The 8,134-nt window shown below is 37.5% G+C and overlaps 1 pseudogene; it reads right to left on the reverse strand.

Moving 5' to 3' along the window:
* Positions 1-5,226: 5,226 nt before the first annotated feature.
* LOC130829230 (protein N-terminal asparagine amidohydrolase-like) lies at positions 5,227-6,141 on the reverse strand (annotated as a pseudogene).
* Between the last annotated feature and the right edge of the window lie 1,993 nt (positions 6,142-8,134).

Here is an 8,134-nt window from a genome sequence, read left to right on the forward strand (position 1 = left end):
AATAGAGTATAATTTTTGAAAATTGTTAATCACTATATTGTACATCTGTACTTTATATAATATTGTACATCAATGATACTTCAATGAAAAATATTTTCATTGAAAATAGCATCCTTGTAACAAAAAAATGCAAGATAATATGGGTTAAATTTGTAATAAATGGTATAGCACCATACGTATTGTAGAAGTTCAATAGAAGGAGAGATCTCTGAGCTTGAGTGGTTGAAGAAGCTAAGGAGGATAGGGACTTGAGCTGAGATTGAGTATGTTACAAAAACTTTATAGTAAGGAGATTCTATGAGCCAAAGATCGTATGTACGAATCAACAGGTATGTTTGGATACCGTATTAATGAGAGTAGGCTAGGCCTTGTAACAAATAGCACACACACTCATACATTCTTCTGAAGTCCAGAACAAGAGTCCTGCCCCTCTGCCTCCTTTTCTCTCTACCATCTTTGATTCCTTCCTCTTCTTTACTGCTTAGCTAATTAATCCTGTATTCTGTAGATTCTTCCTTTCCAGGGGGTAATGAATAATTGCCTTTATTTCCAAAAATGCCCAATATCTCAATAAATAGAACTTTATTTTTCATAAAACAGTGTAAGTCCTGGTCTGGTTGGTCCTGGTTGGTGAGTGGCTTTCTTTCATGTAATGATTCAGGAATCTAGGCTCTTTTGTGGCTCAGTCATTCCTTAGATCAGGCAGATGGGGAGAATGTGGAACGGTATATATCTAGCAATTAAAGTTTTGTCCTAGAAATCGGATTTATCACTTCTGCTTACATTTCATTGGCTAGGATCAGTTACACAGTCAGTTACATACTCCAAACAGCAGAGAAGGCTGGGAAATGTAGTCTAACTGTGCTCAGGAAGGCTATTTTGTGATCATCTAGCAGCCTTTGTCATACACAGGAAGCCCATAAATCTAGCTTGGCTGATTTGGAGGGTTAGTGTGGGAAAGCAATGAGAAATAAGCCTGGAAATTTAGCATGGGGTCACATTTGGAAAGACTTTGACCGACAGTCTAAACATTGTGAACTTCATAGTCATTTGTGTGATATTGAAAGGAAGGACATGGTAACAATGGGATTTTACAAACATTAATCCAGTATACAGAATGACTTGGTAGAGGAAAAGGTTATTAGAAAGGAAAAGGTAATACAAGTTATAAATGACAAGGACTTGGCCTGTGGCAGTAGGAGTGGAAATGAAAGCATTGATTTATAATCAACTAGAAAGAAACTATAAAGTATGATTAGTGATTAGTTTGTGTCCAGTGGAAGAGGGAGGAATCAAAATGATGGGGAGAAGGAAGAGAATTTTTCTTTTTGTTCTAAACTTTCAAAGAAGTATATGTGTATGTGGTATTTGCTATACCCCTACTATTTCTTATTTATTTTAAAGAATTCATTTTCAATCTTTTAGACTGCTTAAGGATCTAGAATGTATGTTAAAGGGGAGATCCCTGAGCCTTATTTCCAGAGATTCTGATTTAGATGTTTGTCTTTTTTATAAGCATGCTGAATGATTATGATGCAGATGTGGTCTATACTTTGAAAAACATTGCCTTAAATATATGTATTGACTCATGGCAAATTGGTGCTTCACTTTTTCTGTAGTAAGCAATTGGAAATTTTCTGTAGGCTGATAAAAAATACCTGTCTTTAGGTTCTAAGTAGAATGATCAGAACCAATCTTGACAGTGTGTTTTCCCTCTTGTCCCAGTACTCTTAGGACAGTCTGCTTTTATTTCGTCCAGATCCCTGAAGTGTTGGTATTAAGAATCAGAAGTGTTTACCATCCTGTCTTAAATTAGTCCAAGTGATTCTCCAGCCAGAGAAATAGAAATAACAATTTGCTCACTCTATTTTCAAAATTTTACTTTTTGTGAACTTCATTGATATTAGGGTAGTATCTGAATTTTGAAGGATTGTTGTGATGCCCACACTTCTCTGAATATCTCAATCAGAAAGGAGGTGTGCTGATTCTCCCCCTTCCCAACATGTGTGATTTTGTCTTCTTCATTCTCCAAATGCAGTGTATATATGTATAGAAATGTCTATAAAGATAATTATCCAGCTTTTAACAGCAACACTCTGCGAGGTAGAATTGGGAAGTAAGGGAAAGAAATGGGGGCTTTTGTTTTTTATTTTATATTCTTCCTTACTGTTTTTTAAAAAACCTGAATATATGTCAATTTTAAGAACTTGTCATTTCCATTTCATCTACGTTAAATAGATGTAATAGTAATAGTAGCTACCACTTATTAAGTGCCTCGTCTCTCCAGTCCCTTCACATTATTTTACTTAACATTCACAAGAATTCTGCAAGGTAAGTATTAACATTCCCATTTTACATAGCAAACAGAGATTCAGAACGTTTATAAAACATGCCTAAAAAATACCCACTTTTAAGTGGCAGAGCAAAAAACTGAATCCAGATCTCTGTGACCCAAGTCCCCTTTTTTTATGTCTACACTAGAAGGTCTTATTTACCCTAATTCCTTTGGCTGGCAAGACACCTGTTTGTGTGAGTGGCAATGGTTCCAGTCCTCCAGGAATCTTTTAGTAATTAAGAAGACCAATTACTAAGAACAGTAATCAATGGAAATACAGAGTAGGGGCTAGAGGAATGCTACAATGCCTGCCACTATGAAGAGGCAAAAGAAAATTCCATGGAGTATCCTATGACTGGAGTAAGTTAGTCTGGTTATTTGGTTGCCAGATATTTATTGTCGCTTTGTACAGATTATTTTTACCAGGACTTAGGGATTGAATATGTCATTCACTGTGGTTCTGCCATGAAACAATTCCACTCAGAAGAAAAGGCTTTAATGAAATGATTGCCTTCAGAGATGTTGGCAAGGTTAAGAAAACCAATAAAAAGTGCTGAGGCTCCCAGAGACTAGCGACAAGAGGATGCCATTAACATCCTCAGGCCTGAAGGTACAAAAGGATGAAACTGTTTTTGGAGCCCAGAGCCCTAGAGGAGGGTCTGCTGGGCAGAAACCATTGTTTAAGTATACAACCACTACTAGACTTGTGGCCCCATAGCAGGATGAGAATGGTGAAGAAATACTTGAACTTTCTTTTCTTTCGTCCCACCAGTCTTCTGCACGTGCTTCTTATTAACCAAATAATAAACAGAAACCATCTGACAAGGAGCCCAGGTGATGCAGTCTGTGGTTTCAGCCAGATAGGGCTCCTAGTGGGAAATGGGTCCATGGTGGAGCAGAGCAAGTGGAGAATAAACAGTACATCCCTTCATTTCTTTGCTACTGTTTCCAGAATAAAGACAAAATTCTTTACATGGCCTACAGTGCCCTACACTCTTTCACCCTTGATGACCAATTCAGTATCTTTTCATTCTCTCCACTCCAGTTTTACTTGCAGCTTAACAGTTCTTTGTTCTTCCCATGTACCTATCTGCCACAAATGCCTTTTCACAGGCTGCACCCTTTTCCTGGATACTTCCTTCTCTTTCCTCCCCTTTCACCTAATTAGTGCTTGCATATCTTTCAGATCTTAATTCAAAAGTTGATTCTTTCAGGAAGCTTTCCCTAACTTCTCTGATCAGACCAGATCCCCTTTTTAATAAGTTCTTTTAGCTAAATGTACCTTTTCTTTATATCATGCATTATTGTAGTAATTTACATTTACTGCATTTGTCTGATTGTTTGATTAATGAATTTCCCCATGCTAGACCAAAAACTCCATGAGGGAACCGAGTCTGATATTTGCTTACCAGTATAGTCCTAGTGTCCACTTAACGTTTGGCACTCAGTAGGTACTTAAAAAATATTTGTCGGAAGAACAAATGAAAATAAAAGATGAATAGAAGCCTCTAAAGGATACACATCCTGTTTGACAAAGATAATACATGCATAAATAAAACAATATAAAGCAAATACAGAGCAACAATTAAAGCCGCTAAGGCAAGATTGCAAAGATTGCACAAAGCTTCTGTGCTGTAGGTATTTGTATGTCTCTCATTCTCATTCGCAAGTCCCTTGCTTGCAGTCAGACACAAATGTCTCATATGGCAATGTATTATATATCTAACAAAGCACCTAGCACTTATACATAGTAGACTCAATAAATATTTAATTAATCAATGTAGACAAATTATCAATGATAGAGTAGGCTTAGAATTAGTGTGTATAAGAATCATCTGAGGGACTTCCCTGGTGGTCCAGTGGCTAAGACTTCACGTTCCCAATGCAGGGGGCCCGGGTTCAATCTCTGGTCAGGGAACTAGATCCCACATGCTGCAACAACAACAACAACAACAAAAGATCCCACATGCTGTAACTAAGACCTGGTGCAATAAAGAAAAAAAAAATCATCTGAGCAAAATCACTTTTTAAAAATATAGGCTGCACTTCAGATATATTGATTTCAGTAGAACTTGAATGAAGCCTGAAAATCTGAATTCTAAATAAGCACCCCAGGTAATTCTGGTGCAGGTGATTTGAGGATTACATTTTGAGAAACATTAGACTGTAAACTCCTTGGTGGTAGCATGATGTTCTGGTTAAATATGGGTTTGGGAATCACAGATTCCTGGGTTTGAATCTTGGCTCTTATACTGTTATTTAAACCCTCTAGATCTCTTTTTTTTTTTCTAAAGTAGATTATAATAACATCTTTCTGACTTGTGGAGATTAAAATAAATGAGAAAATATATGTAAAACATTTACTATAGTGCCTGTCATATAATGGTAGAACTTAATAAATGGTAGAACTGGTTTTTGGTAGTCAACGTTTAGCCTGGTGCCTAGAACATAACTGATGTTCAGTGAATGTTTGATAAGAAAATGAAATATAGTTATAAGATTATCATATTTATAGCTAGAAATTCATCTGGAATTATCTAGTCCAATATCCTCATTTTATATATTAGGAAATTCAAGCTCACAGGGGTTAGATGATTCATCCAAGGTTACATATCTAATGATCTAATTAGTGGCAGAACTGAGACCAGAACTAAAGGGTGAAAAGAAAGATCTGGTCATTACCATTTATCTAACCACCATTTATAGTTAGTGTTACATTTAGATTTTTTTTTTTGCCAAAATAAGATTTTATTTTAAAGTCATTTAAAAACACTGAGTAAGGAAAGAGACCTAAGACTCAACTGATGCAGATTCCAAATTCATATTCTCTCCTACCCCCACCACTGGTCTTTTGTCATGCCATAAGTTGCTTTCTTTGGTCACTCCTATTTTTAGCTTCCTGGAGAATAGATCTTTTCCCATACGCCGTCTTCATTTTTTTTTTTTTTGTAGAGTAGAGCCTTATTTCCAGGAAACAGCGCGTTAGTTGGAGAAGGGTATTTCTTTAAAAACATCAAGGTAGATCTAATATGTTCAACAAAGTGGGGGGGGGCTCAGCCAGACGTGACTTGGAAAGGTTCTCTAGTATTTGCTTATCATCTTGCTGCAACCAGAAATCCACATGGGGAAATGGCATTCAGGAATATGGTCCTATACGAAGTTGTTCTGTCTTTGCATCGTAAATACTAATCATTGGTCCTCCTGTTAAAGCTCGGGCGGCGCGCAGCTCCTCCTCCGGAGCTCGATCTTGGAAGGAGGCTCCGTAATCTCCGCAGTTTTGATGTTGACAGCGATGCCATAAATTATTGAAAAGTGGTTTTCATTTTCTTCCCCGTCATTTAATTCTGTCACATAATGTCACCAAGTGCATGTCATCTTGTCTGATGAGTCAGCTTTTGTGACAACTGCCTGTCGTCACTGAAGCCTCCCACGAGGTGCACTTCCAGCTTTCCACGTTGAGTGTGGTCGGAAAAGGATTTTATGGAGTTCACGATCAAGGGGGCCTCAGCTTTGGTGTCGGTTCCGTCACAATGTGTCAGGCAGGTGGCCCCATTACCTGTGTGCCTCAGGACCACAATGTGACAAGTGGTGGCATCATCAGAACCCAGAATGGAGATGGAGTCATCCTTTGGGGAGGTCACTGCAAGCTCTCTTTGCTGAACATACAGAAGGCCCTGGGGTTCCAGTTGTTGAACAGACTGACCTCTGAGAAGTCTGGCTCTTTCCTCCAGAACCGAGTGGGCTCTGACGAGGTCCGCGGCGGACTGAGGCAGCCGCACTCGCCGCCCCTCCACGAGCAGCTGCATCGCGGAAGCGGCCGCCCCGGCAGGCTCAGGGAGGCGGCAGCGGCCTCCCCAGCCCCGGACCGTGCGCTGCCCTCGCCCTCTCCCTCGGGCCGCCCCGCCGCGCCTACGTTTAGATTTATATAGACAGACTGACATGCTTTTCTGTTTATAATCAATGATGCCTTCCAAAACGTTCCTTTCTTAAACATTGAAACAACAAACAGTAAACCAGTAAGTAAAACTAAATGACTATGCAGTTATTGTTGGATTATATTTCTTTCTTTTTTAAAAAATTGAAGTATAGTTGATTTATAATGTTGTGTTAGTTTCAGGTATGCATCACCTGAAACTAACACAGCATTGATTGTGATTCAATTATACACACACACATATTCTTTTTTAGATTGTTTTCCCTTAAAGTTTATTACAAACTATTGAATGTAGTTCCCTGTGCTATACAGTAGGTCCTTGTTGGTTTTCTATTTTATATATAATAGTGTGTATATGTTAATCCCAAACTCCTAGTTTATCCCTCCCCTCCTTCCCCCTTTGATAACCATAAGTTTATTTTCTATGTCTGTGCATCTATTCTGTTTTGTAAATAAGTTCATTTGCATCTTTTTTTTTTTTTAAGATTCCACAAATAAGCGATATCATATGATATTTGTTTTTCTCTGGCTGGCTTACCTTGCTTAGTATGATAATCTCTAGGTCCATCCAGATTATATTTCTTTCTAAATAGCACCTGTGAGACCACAGTGTTTCCCAAATAGAATTCAAACATCACATATGTTCTTAGAACAGTAGAACGGATAAGCTACTTGAAGGGTCTATCTCTTGCCTTTGGGCAATAATGGTCTAATATTTCCTGTCTCTGAAGCTCCTGCTTATCCAATAGGTAAATTAAAATGGAATTAAAATGTATAGTGATTTATTTGGGGGTTGAAAATACTGTTTCAGATTTTCATGTACTCCACTCAGCTGTATTTTTCTGCATTTTATTCTACTATATTAAAGTTACATTCTAGATTTGCTTAACTTCTCTATTTAGATTAGATAACTAGGTCTTAAGAATTAAAGAAAAATTTGCATACTTTTGTGTTGGATAGAATTTAATCTTCATTTCTAGATTTGGTAAGTGTAAAATGCAAGCAGACTCACAAGCACAGAAAACAGACTTGTGGTTGCCAAGGAGGAGGCTGTTGGGGGAGGGATGGACTGGGAGTTTGGGGTTAGTAGATGCAAACAATTATATATAGAATGGATAGACAACAAGGTCCTACTGCATAGCACAGGAACTATATACCACTAATGGAAAGAATATAAAAAAGAATGTGTGTATGTGTGTGTGTGTGTGTGTATTATATATGACTAAGTGACTTTGCTGTACAGCAGAAATTAACACAACATTGTAAATCAACTGTACTTTAGTAAAAAAAGAAAAAGTGATAAGTATAAAATGCAGAATTTACCTTTATCCACCTGTTTTAATACAGCAGTGCATGAGATCAGTGGAAATAGTATCTATTGCTGAAAGATTTCTTTTTATCCCTGATGCAATCCTTAGGGAATAAAATTTTGAAGATCATATTCCTTTGGTGGATTATATATAGAGAACTGGCTTCTTTTGGAGGAGCTATATTACTTTAAAGTGGTAGGCGAACTTCAGCAGGTACTGTGTTTGTTAGGTTTATCCATGCCATTCTCTCTTACTACTTGTCAATTATATAAGGCAGCATAAATAACAAGACTTTTGAGGTTTTAAATGTATAATACCATTATGTAAAGATTTAGAATTTTGTTGTAAATAGTATCTCTTTACTTTGCTGAGGTTAGGAAGTATCTTACTTTTAGAGAATTTTCATGCATTTTATTTTTCCTACAGTACAGAAATCATGGCCTTAAACACTAAATCCTAATTTCTTAAGTTTAGATTGTCTACTCAGGCACAACTGAGTAGAAAGAGACCTTTGGGGATGGATTGATAGTTTTCCTAGGTAGGACTCACCTGCTG

The sequence above is a fragment of the Hippopotamus amphibius genome, chromosome 9, assembly GCF_030028045.1.
Source record: "Hippopotamus amphibius kiboko isolate mHipAmp2 chromosome 9, mHipAmp2.hap2, whole genome shotgun sequence".
Lineage (NCBI taxonomy): Eukaryota > Metazoa > Chordata > Mammalia > Artiodactyla > Hippopotamidae > Hippopotamus > Hippopotamus amphibius.